Genomic DNA, 15,881 nt, shown 5'->3' on the forward strand with positions numbered 1-15,881 from the left:
TATAGGACCTTCCCTATCTGAAGAAAATGAAGGTGCTAAAACCCTTGTAAGAGTAGAGAGCATTTATTTTGATTGAGCCTTTGTAAAAGTTCTCATTAAAAATCTCTGTAAGGCTTTACCTAATCCTTGTAATGCAACTGACTTCATTATAGGAGATGCATTTTTATTTCTTTCTTCCCTCTGAAATCAGTTTCCCCTAAGAGACTGTTAAAAAAATCCCCAAACTATAAGATATTAAACAAGACCACATTATGAAGTGATGGTAATTTTTGATGATACCATAAATACTTGTTTGCCATTAAAGACAGTCCATTGCATGTCAGTGTTGGTTCATCTTAATGAAAAGAGAAGGGTGCAATCAGTGAAAACCAATATAGTGTCATAACAATACATGTCAGGCCTAAAATAGCAATACTAATAAAAATCTTGAACTATGAATAAAGAGATCACCAATTGTTCTACTGTGTAGGGACTTACTTGCAGTCTCTTTGTTTTCTGCTTGCATCAGCTTATGTGATCTGATGATTGCTTATGTTGGAATCAGTTCATTTGCTGACAACCGCTTTTGTCTGTTTGAATCACCCATTTTATCAAGATGATTTTCTGTTGTTGTGATACTGTCCACTGATTTAATAAAATAATAAATCAGAAGAAAAGGCTGCTCAGTTTGTGAATGCTTTTCATCTAGGGTATTTTACAAGTCTCAAGGGTATATTTGCTGGTTTTTACAGACTGAATTCCTGAGAGTATCAGCAAGTTAAAATTCCACTTGTATAGAGCTGCATCTCTGCTAGAAGAATATAGAAGCACCCATGGGTGCATTTTAAAGAAATTACATATAGGGATTGGAAATGTTATGTAAAGTCAGAGTTATAATTCCTTTCATTTGATCTAAATCAACAAATAACTGAAATTGAAGCCAAAATCGTGTTGTATGACCTTTTGTTTTACTTCAGAGCAGTCTGATTGGCAGCCCATGGGGCAGATGTGACTGGATATAAAATGGGTTTTGAGATGTGGCCTTGCTCAGAGGATGGAGACAAAAAAAAAGGATTCCTGGCATTTTATGAAGCCCAAAGCTGTCAAACCATTCTAGTGTGACCATGTAGCCCTTGACACTAAGGTCTGTGAAGCACCCACTACGTCTGTGGGTTTGTGGCCCTGGGAAATGCCAAGTCTGGAGAGGAGCCCATGATAGTTCCCCTAAGGTGACATCTGCCCTTAGCAAATACAGGACTAATGTTGTTGCAATTTAGTGGCTGTGTGTGACAGTTCTCTGACTTGAAATAAGCGTTACAGTCTGGTAAGTAAAATGTTGCTTTTATTCTAGGAGCTGGATTCAGTTTGCATAGCCAGGTTTTGCTAGCAGGGAGAAGACAGAGGCAGCTTCTGTGAGAACCTTCTCCAGAAGGTTGCCCCTTGTCCAACAGAGCTAATATCAGCTACTATCCATGGTGGGGCTGCTGCTGGCCCAGGTTGAGCCCATCAGTGATGGTGGTAGCACCTCTGGGATTACTAAGTTAAGAAAAAGAAAGAAAAAAAAGGCAAGCTACTGTGGTGCAACAGCCAAAAGAGTGAAAATACACAGCCCCTCAGACACCAAGTCAGTGTAAAAGGAGGAGCAGGAGGTGCTTGAGGTGCTGAGCAGAGATTCCCCTGCAGCCCGTGGTGCAGACAGATCATGGTGAGGCAGCTGTGCCCCTGCAGCACATGGGGGTCCATGCTGAAGCAAATATCCACCTGTAGACCATAGAGGACCCCATGCTGGAGCAGGTGGATTTCCAGAGGAGGCTCTGACCCCAGGTGAAGCCTGGGGTGGGGCAGGCTCCTGGTGAGACCTGTTACCCCATGAAGAGAGGATTCCACACTGGCGCAGATTGGTTGGCAGGACCTGTGACCCCGTGGGAGACCCATGCTGGAGCAGTCCTCCTGAAGGACTGCATGTACCTGTGGAAGGCATCCTTGCTGGAGCAGTCCTCCTGAAGGACTGCATGTACCTGTGGAAGGCATCCTTGCTGGAGCAGTCCTCCTGAAGGACTGCATGTACCTGTGGAAGGCATCCTTGCTGGAGCAGTCTTCCTGAAGGACTGCATGTACCCGGTAAAATCCTCTGCTGGAGCAGTTCTTGAAGAACTCCAGTCTATGGGAAGGACTCGTTCTGAAGAAGATTGTGCCGTTGTTGAGATCTAGGAAGTGAAAGAGAAGTGAGAGTGGTGTTTATCAGTGTTCTTTCTGAACCTTCATACAGATATAGAGTAGCTGCTAGTGACTTTTAGATTTGGTGTTAATGATTTGGTTTTGTTTTGGAGATTCCTAATTTTGGAATTATGTAAAGGCTAAGTATTCATAGGGGAGCTGTACTACTGCTACTGTACTATTCCTTGTTTGCAAAAATGGGACACATGCCTGTGGGAATGATGCTGAGTAACTTCACATATTCATGCCCTGTTTTTGGCCATGAGTTTGTAGTCCATGTGTGTGAAGTTAGCTCCCATCTGCACCCTACTTGAAGTCCTTCAGATGGAAGCAGATAACAGCTCTGAGGTCAAAGATTCAAATGTTTTATAGAAAGAATGAAGGGGACAGCAGACACCAGAACAATTGCTAATGTTTTATTTTACTTAGATACCTTTGCAGTGTAATACCTGTAAGAGTTCCAGCAAAGATCATTATAAATTGAATGTGTACTTAGATGAAATAACATCTCACATTAAGCAGAATAAAATATTTCTTTATAACACTTTTTCAGAGCTCCTTATTTGTCAAAGAGAAAACTAAATATATTAAGAGAACTAATATTCCAAATTGCCTAGTAGTGTAGAGCATCACAAATTTTGTTAGGGGAGCAGAGCAATCACCTACCCTTTTGTGCTAGTGTAAGAGTAGTCCATAAGGTGGAAGGTGTTATTTCCTAGCATTGTGTTGATATAAATTAATTGTTTTCCTGTTTAGTACCCCCAATTCCTCCTATCTCTCTATTTAGCCTGATTCCTTCCCCTGAAGCTGGCCTCTTAGTGCTCTCAGTGGAAACACCAATTGTAGGATCATTACTGAATGTATAGCACTTACCTCTCCTAGAATCTGCAATAACTTTTTTGGTTGAGAAAAAAATCAAAGCCAAGTAATAGAAACCTATTTTCCCATTCTGAACAAGTAATTCTTCTTTTGCTGTGCTGATGCAAAATGGAATTCATCTTACAGCATTTTCGTAACTCTTGCTTGTTTGTTGGAAAGCACGGTCAGGAACTGAAGCAACTTTTACACAAAAATTCCTTCCTTCATCTTCCCTTTGTTCCACACCTTTTACTTGAACAAGCCTGCTTAAATCCCAGACCAAAATGCTGGTTTCAGTTCTGCTGGGGAAGAAATTAAAGTCCTTGGTTTCTAGTCAATAAAGATGTGTTGTGGTATATCTCAGATTGCAAACCGTAGTGTGTTACACCAATGCGGCAGTAATTTGAATTTCAACTGTGAACCCCATACTGTCTCACAGATGTGTTTTACACTTAGTCTAAGGCCTTCCAATCAGTTTAACTTTTGACTTAAGCCCAGTGAGATCTGAGCCGGTCGTGATGTATTAAGCAGGCAGACAGAAGTGTCCTGGTACATAACTGTGTTCAGAGATGTTATGAGTCCTAAGGTATTGCTGGTCTCCATGCAGCTTTTCTGTTGTCAGAATCTCAATGTTTTATGTGGTTTATCAAGAGTGTCTGAGGGCAGATGAATCGCTTTTCTTAAAAACTATTTAGGTCAAGCTGTGGTGCAAGCCAGTTCAAACAGAAGTATGTTTCCTCTGTGAGTAAGCACAGTTGTGAAGCAGTTGCCAGCTTGTGAAGATAAAGACTCAGTCAATGAGACAGTTTCAGCTCCCACTCATACTATTGCCCTGGATTATTGCCTAGTCTCCTCACTATGATCCAAATCTGTGTTTGGGGATGCCCTGATTTACATAGCATTGATGCTATGTTAGACTTTGGAGCTTTAAAGACTCTGTTGCTTGCTGCACCAGAGATCCTGCTTTTGTTCTCACATGTTGTTTTGTTTAGAGTTTTATTTTATGTGAATGCAGAAGACCTACTGCCTCCTTTTAGTGATTCAGAGCACGCTGCAAGCCCCCACTGATTGTGGGGAGGTTGTGGAAGCAGAAGCTGCTGGAGCATCCCTGCCTGCCTTCCGAGGGGCTCCCCAGTGCTGTATCTCTTCTCCAGACAAAGCACCATCCCTCTCACTAGCCACCATCCACTTTGTTGGTGTGCTCCTGGGGAGGCATGATGGGGGTGAGAGGGTCCCCACTCCCTCCAGACCACATGCACCAAAGGGAAAGCTTCTTAAATGGAGCATGTGTGCACAGCCATGCTAAAACAGTCTTATCTGTGATTTGCATGCACTTGCTTACACGGGGCAAAAATGCAAGAATGTTGGGGAAGCCCTGAATTTAGGGGTTGTGAACAGTGCTGTTTATTTTTCAGGTTGTTTAAGTGTGCTCCAATGCAGTAGTTTGACTTGTAGTCAAAATATATCCTGTTTTTAATCTGAGGAAGTAGATAATTTTTGTAATTAAGACCACTACAAGTCAAATACTGTGAAAATCATTACCAGAGACTACTAAACGCTGAGTTAAAATGGTGATGTTAAACCAGTAGCCTAATAGTAAGAAGCAGAGATCAATATACATTAAAATATGCTGTCTGTACCAGGCAGCAATTCACCATATAGTGTGAGGTGAGCAGCATTGCTTGGCTAACATGTTTCCATGTTGCCGAGTTGCTATGGCAATATCAAACCAATGAATAAACCACATCACAGAGACAGGGAGGTGAGTAAGTGTGAAATTGATTCAGTGGAACACAGGAATATGTGGGAGCAAATCTGGTCAAGATAAAATTTCTGGTAGGAATATCTACTTCTTTTCACATTTTCAACAATATATTATAATTACTTTTTAAGACATTGAAATCTTGTAGGTATTTTTGTGTTGTAGGTACTCTTGTGTGTTTTTTATCTGATGTTATGTGTGTGTTTCAACATATATAAGGCATTTAATCCATTAATAATGAATATAACTAAATATAAAAAGTACATAGTTTTTATTAGAAATTAATTTAGTTGATAGTTGAATAAAGTCTTGGTAAGATAAGATAAGGTGACTACAAGTTTTGTTACCAGCTGTAAGCTAATATTGTAGTAGTCATGTTTGAAAACATGCTTTTACATACACCAGGCTCAAACTTGTTCTTTATTTTTCAGTGTGCATTATAGTGATAGAGTCCACAGAAATGTCCTAGAAACACTGCATTTTGGATAGCACATTGATATAACAAAAGACAGATATCTGTGCTTATAAATAGATTGCACAAATATTGATCATGCTTCATTGCCCCATTTTGTGGTTTATGTGACCAGTGTTTGGAATGTCTTAGGAAGAAAATGTTTTGGATTTCTTTTTCCATTTAGTTTAAAACATTCTGTAAAAAACAATTACACAAAAATGTGATATCAGCAGTATATTTTTGTTATCTATTGAAAATAAAATATGTATGTTTTTAATTAGGATTTTAGTTTTACTAATTTGTCTCAGTTCAGTTGGATGATCAAATAATGATAAAGATTTCATTCCCAGAAAAGATCCTGCTATAGAGGAATAGAAGGTTATTTTTTTGTATGTGAGTTATTAATATTAGAAATTTATATTTTTCTAAGACATAAATCTATTTTTAGAACATTTTTTAGGCTTTCTGGCAGGAAGCATACATCCATGAGTTTCAGTGCTTGAAGTTCGTACACTGTTTATTTGATCAAAATTTGCTGCTTATTTATAGCATTAAAAAATCTTACGTTTGCTTTTGTTTCATTCTATTTCCCCCTGTGAGTGTATCTCTGTGTTGAAGCCCTCTTTCTTTTATTTGTTCCTGAAGAAAAAGATGTATGATAACAATACTAAGTTAAACAGCATTAAACTAGATTTTTTTTCATTTTCTAAAAGGCCAAAATAGTCTTATCAGGTACAGTCAGTAAAATGAAGACTGTAGTTTGCCTGAAGTCTTACTCTGTCACATAAAAGCCACTGTGGTCTTGCCTTGGTTTCTTCAGTTCAAAGTAGAACTTTAGTTTATTTACAGAACAGAAACCAGTATTTGTTTGCACTTAACCTTTTGACTTAGTTTTTGGAGAACAACATTTGCCAAATTATTGGCAAAGAAGTTGCTGACTGATGCTTGTTACACTGAGATGGAATGATAAGGCAAACACAAACACAGTGGATGTTGTCTGAACACTGAAGCTTTAGTGATTTGGAGTTTTGAAGATAGGAATAAAACTCTTTTGTGACACAACAACATCTTGAAAAACTCCTTCAGTTACATTTTCCTCCATTTCCCTGCTAGTGTTAAGTTCTGACTACATAACATTTCTAAACTCAGTTCATGTGCTGATAAGCAGCTGGATCTCAAGAGTGTTCATTTGTGTTGTTTTCTATGTGAATGAAATCCCTAAATTAATTGATCAAACCTAGATACATTAACATGAAACAGATGCAAAAGGAAAGAGTACAGACCAGGATCTATTTTTTGTTGCACACTATTTGCATATGAAGTGTCTTTCTTCATTTGTCACTGACCATTTTAGCGAGACAGGCCCAGCCTGGCGATATCCAGCAGGGACCTGGCAAAGGCAGAGTTGTCACTGTTGGAGCTTCTGCCCCAGCCCATTGGTGAGCTCTCCTTGAGCTATGTCAATTATCAAGCTGGCCTGGATGAGGACAAGCACACAAATGAAATAGGAAAAATGTTCTCTTTCAGAAGAGGTGCTTTCAGAAAAGGTTCAATTTTCCACTTGCTGCTTTGACTTCCTCGCTTTTGGTGCATAAAGTGCCAAAATTGCAGAGACTTGTTGCTACTTTGAAAGCAAAGGAACATCTCCTTTAAGAGGTGTCTGAAAGTCTCCTTATCAGCAGAGCTGGGTAAGGAGTCCAGTGTGTGCAAAACCCCTGAACCATTGCTTGCAGAATCCTTGAAAGCTTTTTTTTAAAGCCCAAGATCTTTGCAAGAGAGATATGGCTAAGAAGCAAGACTTTGGGGTAGGGAAAGAAGAAGTTTATCTTCAGCAGCCCAGAGGAACCCTCCAGATCAATGGCTTCTTTTCTCAGTAATGCATACTGCTACACCTTCAGCTTTTTTATCTCCTAGAAAATGAAGTCACTTAGGTTATCTTCCCTGAGAGGCAAGCCAAGATAGCTTTCTGTCCCCCTCTGCGAGTGGACAAAACTCTGTCAAACTACTAGTGCCTCCTGTTCCTGCCCTCTGAAGCAGATGGTGACAAGGGTTCATTTTAACAGAAGCCTGTGTCCATTCTTGTATCATCTCAAGTGCTCCTGATGTGATGAGTGCTGTACAATCCCTCAGCAGCATCAGTGTGCCCTTGCTGGCAGCTCTCATGGCTGTTGTGCAATGCCCAGAGGGACACCTGTAACAGCACATGCAGAAACAGAAGGGTGCATGTTAGGAGAAATGCATCCAGGCATCCACTTCAGGTAAGCAGTGGAGCTGGACACATTATGGCCCTGGAAATGTTCTCCTTTCTGAGCTGTTTTTGGGTGTGTGATGCTCTGCACTGTCAATTACCTTCATGTCAGTCCATCCAATTAAAATCAGGGACATGAGAATAATGAATGCATGGAAAAAAATGCTGTCTTTACCCCAGTAGCTAACTACATCTACAGTCCAGAAAATCCTGATACATACACTTTGCAAGACTCAATAGGATGCAAGTGGCATTTTGAGTAAATTTCTTTTCTTATACATTTTCTGTGTTTGAGGTTGGTTTCAGCTTTCTTCACATAATCCAATGTGCCAGCAATGGGGCACTGGAAGCAGCAGCAGGAAGAGCCTATCTGCCTCTACAGCACCCACATTTTACCTCAGCTCAAGGGTGAAAAGGATGGAGGCATGTTCAGTGCAAGCAGAATGTTACCAGGCACTAATTCTTCTGAATAATATGGCCGTATAAAGTCAAATTCTTTCATAGCTTTTATCCTCACTTGATATGTAGTTTTGTTTAATAGCAAAACCACTTTGTTCTGTGTCATAATTCAACATCACACCTGCTAAAAGCCCTTCCTTATGTACAAGTCATTGTCTCTTATACAGTTACTCTGTGTATTTTCAGTGGGTTTTATTTTTTGGTATACAGAGAAGGAAGAAAAAACCACAGTCTGACTATGAGACTTTTTTTTTAATAGAGGGTATCCTTTGGATTAGCTTCTACTGAGACATCAGCTTCTGCTTCATAAGTTACTGAGGTAAATTTTCTGTGTTCTTTGCTTTCACTTCTTTCATTTTTAAAACATGGAGATTAATCTCTTTAGGAATATTTTAATTTATTATTTTAACAAATTATCTTATTTGAGCTCTTCAGCAAAATTTTTGGTGTTAGAAAGATTCAAGAGCAGTTTTTTAGGATTAAAGAAGATACTCAAGTGAAGGCAATTTTCAACTCACTTCAGTGCAGGATGAGACACCCAGCTGTGACCATGAATAAGAGCTGTACCTGTGACCCAGTCTTCTTCTTGGAGCCATCTGGTCACGTCTGGTCAGAGCTGTCTGATGTGGGCAGGGGACACAGGGCAGAAGTTAGAAGGCTTCTGAGGAAGGCTGAGAAGCTTTTTTTGCTTCACTGGGAAATGAGTTTTCTGGTATCTACTGAGCAATTCTGGGAGAGTCCTCAGTCACTAATCCCCTTTGTACTTGCTTTGGGGCTGGTCACAGAAGTTGCAGAAGCCTCATCTCTGGACCTGTCTGAAGTCAGGTTGGATGATGCTTTGAGCAGTCTGACTTAAAAATACCCCTGCCCATGGAAGTGAAGTTGCTCTGGGTGATCTCTAAAGTTCCCTTCCAAGCTGAACCCTTCCACGATTCTGTGATCTTGGGTCCTGATTATTTAACTATGGATAAAGCATAAAAGTTACTTCTAATTATTGTGAAAGATATTCAGAGTGTAGTTCAGAAACTGGGACAGCTGAATCAGCCACTATGTAAGTCTCTCAGTGCATCTGGGAGGAAATGCTTCACCAAGGAAGTAACAATACCACAACAGGGCAGCTGCGGAGATCAAGCATCCACTGAGGATATTTATCAGTGCTTTATGTTGCACTGGAGGTATGAGAGGGATAAAATTCCTTTTCAAGATACTTTTTTGTTGTTGTTGATAGTGAAGAACAACATTGTTTTATTCTGTAAAACTTTATTTCATATGTTCATTTTTAATTGTCCCTCTTCCTTCTGTTTTCTTAGGGCATTGATTTTTTTTTCTGCACAAACTGTTGATACTTTGAAAAATCAAATGATAGGTACTTACAGATGAAGAAGGTGGGCATTTTAGTTTTGAAGCTGAAATAATGTAGCAGAACACAACAATTATTTCTTTCCCCCTGAAGAGACAAATCAAAATGGATGCCACTTTTTCTCTCTGAAGGTTGAATGAAAAAACACTCAGGAGATTTCTTCTTCCATCTTCCCTTTCTTCCACCAAAACCAGGCTCCCTATGAACTCCCCTCCCCCGATCATACATCCTGGGAGACCTAGTTTAAATGGGAAATTTTATTCAGAACTGAATAAAATATAAGATCCTAATCATATTTCCCTACAGCCTTTCCTTTTACCCTGAGGAGAGTAAGATTGTGCCTTCTTAAAATGAGAGAATTAATAATACTCCTCTTTCACAGACATGCTGTCAAGAGGGATCTGTTGTGACTTAGAAGTATAGGCTGGCAGGCTGCCCTCTGAGCTCAGGAAGGCATGGCACCATGCCCAGACTCTTTTTCTCTGGGCTTCAGCTTTTTCACATGGCTGTGCAAAAACCAGTCAAGACTTTCTCCTAACCTTGCCTCTCCTGCTGAAGACCCATCTGTACTACCCAGAAGTTTCTGTTCTGTTCACTTCGACTTACAATTCGCTTCTGCTCCTCGTTGTCAGCTTTCTGCCTGTAGCTGATGCATCTTAACTTTCTTACACACACTGACTTAATTCAGCTCAGCTGTTGAATGCCTTTTCCAACCTCATAATACTTTTTGATGAGCCTCAGGTAGGGGATAGCTAATCCTCTGGATATTGCTGTAATGATGATCTGACTTGCTTTACTATGAGTTCAACCATTCTGGAGAAAGCTAAATTATTGGATGCTTTGTTAATGCATACTATATAAATACCTTGAATCAGATTTTTTTTTTTTAAATGGGTTCAATTTCCTGTTAAGTGATTAGGTTGTAACAAGTTATAATAGCACTATAAACAGTGACCTTTTAAAAACATTATTTTTCTTTTCACTCTAGTAAAAGGAATTAATTTTTCTTGGTGTTCTGTTCCTAATGAAGAAAAAGGAATAACTGCAAGCAAGGAGGTGACACTAAGGAGGAAGAACACCATGCCATTGACATTTTAGAGTGATCCAAAGTTAATACTCAGTCAATCTGAATAGCCATGAGAAGGCAGAAATTTTAAATGTAACTTCAATTGTATTTGTTTATATTCAGCACATACAGCTACCTAGGTGACAAGCATCAGGTTACAGTAACTTAATAATTTTGATCACATGTTCATGCCAGAATAAGATACTAATTTATTTTTGGGGGGCTTTTGATGGTTTTCTGCTTGTTTGTGAGGGGGTTGGTTTTTGTTTTGCTTTATTTTTGCTGTGTACCAGAGGCAGATACCTTTGTCCTATAGTGAATTGTGATGACAATTCACACTGCTGGCCATGAGATGTCTACTTTTCAAATGTGTGTATGAGAGTATCAGGATCTAAACAAAATTCTGCTTAATGATGAACATCCTTCCCTGGAAAGGAATATAGAACAAGGAGCTGTAAATTCCTTCTGCTGTGGAGCTGCTTAAGAATAGGTTTTCCCCTGGATACCTTTTAGCATCACTTGACAACAAAGACTTCAGCAACACAAAACTCTAAAGGGGTTCTTTGCTCTATGTGATATTGGTTGAACGAGTGTTTTTTGGTGTCTTATTATTGATTAAAATAATTTCATAAGTGGAGGACAGTTGTTTGAAACTAAATCCACAGGTGTTTTTTAAGAGGAAAAAAATGTGGTTTGCAGCATTTGAATTCATGGCATATTTCTTCATATGGAAGAAATGTCCCCAGAAATATGACCAAGTATGGGTGGCTGAAGTGTATGCCTTTGTTAAAATAGACTGTTAAAAATGTCTCAGACCAGCACCCACCCTCTTGGTTTGCAGAGACTTCTTCAATCATCCTGGGATATTTATGTTCAGGGTGCTTCTTTGGACTGAGACTATTGATGCTTTAGGATGAAGATGATAGCTATGTGTACCCACTGTTTAGCATCATTTTGTTCAATAAATTTGAAAATTGTTGTCTTCAAAGTGTATGTTTATGGGAAATCGAAGTCCCAGTGTGATGTGAAGTACCCAGAGATCTGAAAACCATCATGAACTAGGGGTCATCTTTCTTGATCCGTGTTTGGGAGCTCCTGTACAGTAGAAAACAGAGTACAGTCAAGAGCCAACCTCACCTCCCTTTCACTGACTTAAAAAGAAATAGGCTATTGAGGCTGCTGATGTTTTCTTTGTATTGCCAAAGCAATTTCCTTATTACTACCTCCTTTCTATATTCTTCTTCCCCGCACAGCCTAAGTTTTGTTATGACATTACTGTTGAATGCAATATCTGCATATTTACCCAATGTGATCGTTTATGTCTATTGAGGTCTGTGTTTTACTTCCAAGTTTTTATGAAAGACGATAAATACATTTTGAAAAAAATAACTGAATAGAATTTTATTTACGAGACACAGAACTGCAATTCTATCCCTCACTATTTTGTTTTGCTCTCTCCTTTGGGACAGGTGTCAAGATATTACCTGGGTTCCATATATAGTAAAAGAATACAATCTATAGTGTCCATTGAACAGTGAGATTATAACTTTATCTACCTGCTTTAAACCAAGTGCAAAAAGAGCTAGTTTTGGTGATGACACTAATCACTGAGTGCACTGCTATCTTATTACAGAAAGAATAATGGTTCATAAGGGTCTTCTTGCTGGTTTTGATGGAGGTTTGTATAATACTTTTGTTTTCTAACTTTCCCATGTCTTTTATTCACCAATAATTATTGGTGAACAATAATAGTAATAACCAAGTTATTATCAGGTTGCTGTAGAAAAAAAAAAAAAAATCCTCATTCCTGGTTTGAAAAGAACAGTTTTAAAATTCTTCTTTCCCTGTGTTGTTTTATGCTCAACTTGCTTGAAATCAAAGGAAGTGCAAGAAAAAAGGCTTGGGTTATGTAGGAACAAACCTGAAAGCATGTTGAGAGATGCAAAGAAAGAGCAGACAACTAAACCAGATTGTCACTTAAGAAAAGGGTACTTTTGAACTTTGAAGTCTCCATGCCAAATCATAGGGTGTAGTGGTCTGTGACTGCCATTCTTGTAGGAAACTGGGAAAAGGAGAGATGTATAAAACTAACAAGATGCTGGTTTTAGTAGGACTAAATAAGTATAACTGAGAGGAAAATAAGGCTGATTTTAGTATTAGCATGAGCATTTTTCATCAAAGTCTTCATAGAATTATGTTCAGGTAGCATTACTATGCATGTGTCTCTGCTGGGAGATGAAGGAGATTCTACAGGGTCCTTTGTGGGAGCTTGAAACAAGATCAATGTTTATGAGGCTGTGGGGAAAAGGAGTCGACCAAGACTGATGTAATACAGTCTGCAGAGGCATCTGGCTCCTGACTTTACCCCTTCATGGGGGTAAATGGACTTTTTCACAAAACCAGTTTTCCAAGGCTGGGGTCAAGCTGGTGGCCAAAGGAATTGCTGGAAGCAGGACAGCCCCTAACTCCAGGAATTGTTCTCCCCTGCCCTGGTTTGCACAGGCTGCACACAGATGGCAGCATCCCCACTGGTGCTCCCACCAGTGAAAGCAGATGGCAGTGGGCAGCTCTGCCTGCTCCCAGCCTGATGGACCTGCTGTCCACTTCACTGAAGCTCTCTGCCATCATTCCTCTTTTTCATTTCACCTGCATAAAATCTGTTTGCTCATTTATCATGGAGATGTATTTTGTCCTGCAGAACAGGAAAATAACTGCATGCACTCCTGCAGTTCATACAATTTGGGAGATGGCTTTGCCAGTTACACTGGCGACTGCTCACTGCCAAAATGCCAGCTGACAGACATGTAGCCAGTTGTTTGCTGAATTTTGTCAACGTGGTTTAGACCACTTTTTGTAGCTTTGTTTCAAAATCTTTATGAAATAGCCTATATGACTGTCTTGTATGACAAGCAGCAACCCCTGCAGTTATGTTGATTAAGGGTATAATGGTGAAGATCTGGGAAAGAAGCTACCCCTTAAATTGGGGAAAGCAGCAGTGGAAGCTGGGGAAGATGCTTGCACAATTCAGTTTTTCATATTCACAGCATCGTTTTTTAAAGACAAAAAAGTTTTGTTTTACTCTATCTCAGTATTGGATTTGCTTTGTGCTTGGACTATATGTACCTTTTTAAAAAATTGTACAGCTATGATATGTTTGTGTGGCTGTAGCGATCCAGTTTCATGGAGTGTATAAGATGTGCACAAAAATAATAAATAACCAACAATTTAAACAGAGTGACTTAGGTGTAAGCCCAAAATATTAAGGTGAAATAATAGCATAAAACTTAAGTGCAAGAGCCTATACAGGCATGAATAAAGCCTCAATCCTGTGATTATGCCCACATGGTCCTGAAGGTCTTTTAGCTTCTCAGTCACTGGATGCCAGCAGCTGGAGCCAGCTACTCTATGCACCAAAATGAGTTATGACTCTTGAAACTCTTTGCATATCTGAACCTGGCCAGATGCAAGACTAAACTTAGGGAAACATTTCGTAGTTTTGGATTTGATATTCTTATGTGGTTCTATTTCAAAATGAATGAGTATTGCATTGGGCGTATAATTCATGTTAGGCACATCCTGTATTAGATTTTTTTTTTAATGTGCGCTTTAGAAACTGGGTTTCCCACGCAACTGTGGCCACCTTGTGGATTCTTCAAAATAAAATTATATCTTATATTATAAAAATAATAGCTAGGACAATTTTGATAATTAAGAACTGTTCTGTTGTGTTGTTAGTCCTGGTTAATAGCCTTCAGTCATCACTTTTTACTTGTTAGAAACTATTCTTAGTAAATGTTAGTAGTTAATTATTGTTAGTAAATATAAGCAGCAGTACTACTACTTCTACTAGGATTGTTAAATATATGCTTTCCCCTATAAAGTTACCATTTTTCATGAAAAGATGATTGAAATTGGTAAAGTTTATCTGTGAAGGAGGAGAAAAGAAAAATTTCAGTCATGCTTTATGTCTCTCTTGGAATTGGGATTCTTTAACAACTCCCTCACTTCTTAAAAATGGATTTTTGGGAAAGAATACACTGAAGATGGGGTGAGTTGACCCTCTTTGCCTGCTGGATGCCCACCCATCTTCTCTCTCCCTTGCCTTTTTCAACAGGAAATGAAGAAAATAAGACAAATCTAGTGGGTCCAGATAAGGACAGGGATATCTGTTGCCATCATGGGTTAAAACAGAGCAGTAGCATACCACACTGATAGCATCTTGCCATGTAAATCCAGTAAAGAAGGCAGATGAAGAAAAACAGGATATTGCCTTTCCAGTATTAGCCTGCTTGCCAGGCCTGCTCTGTAGCAACTTTTAATTCTATATGAACATCACCAGCATGTGTGAAACTACTTGGCCTGGCAAATGGAGCCTCAAGTGGCTCAGGGTGTGCAGCCAGAACAAGTTTCTCATGGTGTGAAAGACTCCCTGAGCTGTCAGAACTCTGGACACCTGCAGTCAAGAAAATTAGAAGCTTTGGGATCTCTGGCACTGGTACAGGTTAAGTAATGGGGATGTCCAAAGTGCCTCCTCATGCCTAGCTACTCCAACTTTGGACATGTTGGTACTCGGGACTTCCAGCCACCTACTGGGAAGTCAGGCAAGATTTCATTTCAGTTCTTTGAAAGGTGGTTCATTAAATCAGGTTAGAATCAGCTGATGGCTCTTTCTGGTGTGACTCTTGTTTTGCCAGAGAGTTTCTCAGTGGCTCCATTTCTGATCATAAAAGTGAATATTCCTCAAGCTACTCTGAAGTGGCTGCCCAAATAGAGTAGTGGAGGCAAAAGGTTGGAAGAAGTGACTTGAAATTACAATAGAGCCTGTTCCAAAAGATATTGGACAAGGTGATACATGTGTCATGTATGTTATTCTCTTGTGTTACCGCTCTCAAGGTTGCACAACAGCAATGGGCTGTTACCATATGAGACGGTAGTAATGGAGAACTGTGTCTTGGCAAAGCCAGACAGATACAAAGCAACTCATCAGCAAGTCAAATAGAATGCTACAGTAGGGATACACCAGGAAAAGGCATTCAGGCTTTAAAAAAAAAAAAAAAGAAAAAATTGCAGTGTATTGTAAATTGAAAAAAAACCCAAGCCCAATATTTTTTTCTCCATTCATTCCTTTTATGATTATCCTGTATGGAATATTAATCCCAATATTACCGGGTGGGACGTGCCTGGGCTCCTCTGACCCTTGCTGCTGGACCAAAGGCGGCAGCTGTGGTGTTTCACCTCAGAGATACCTTTGGCTGGCTGGATGCTGCAGCTGGGCACTCAGAACAAATCCAGGCATAGTAGAAACTCAGTTTACCTCTGGTGGAAAAGGTTCAGGTGATGGTGAAGAGAAAAAGGAGAGGATTCTGCTGTAGAGTTTTAATCCAGAGTTTTATTCCAGGATGACAGACCTCTGAATCTTGTAACAGCTCCCAACAGAATCCAGACCGCAGGGTCCCGTCTCCTTTTGAGCCCGGGGAC

At 39.6% G+C, this 15,881-nt stretch overlaps 1 protein-coding gene across 4 annotated transcripts in view; it reads left to right on the top strand.

Moving 5' to 3' along the window:
* MYO16 (myosin XVI) overlaps positions 1-15,881 on the top strand; it is a 359,080-nt gene that overhangs the window by 27,011 nt on the left and 316,188 nt on the right. The window contains exon 1 of one of the 4 annotated variants that reach the window (XM_071430591.1): positions 4,812-4,890. The exons of 2 other annotated variants lie outside the window; for them this stretch is intronic. The gene's annotated coding sequence lies outside the window, so the exon portion shown is untranslated. Of the gene's footprint in view, positions 1-4,811; positions 4,891-8,280; positions 8,297-15,881 lie in introns of those variants that run through there. One more of the 4 variants, XM_071430593.1, reaches the window with a different exon arrangement.

This window comes from Agelaius tricolor, unplaced genomic scaffold (genome assembly GCF_023055355.1).
Source record: "Agelaius tricolor isolate 1412-34295 unplaced genomic scaffold, bAgeTri1.0.p SCAF_7, whole genome shotgun sequence".
NCBI classification, from domain to species: Eukaryota; Metazoa; Chordata; class Aves; order Passeriformes; family Icteridae; genus Agelaius; species Agelaius tricolor.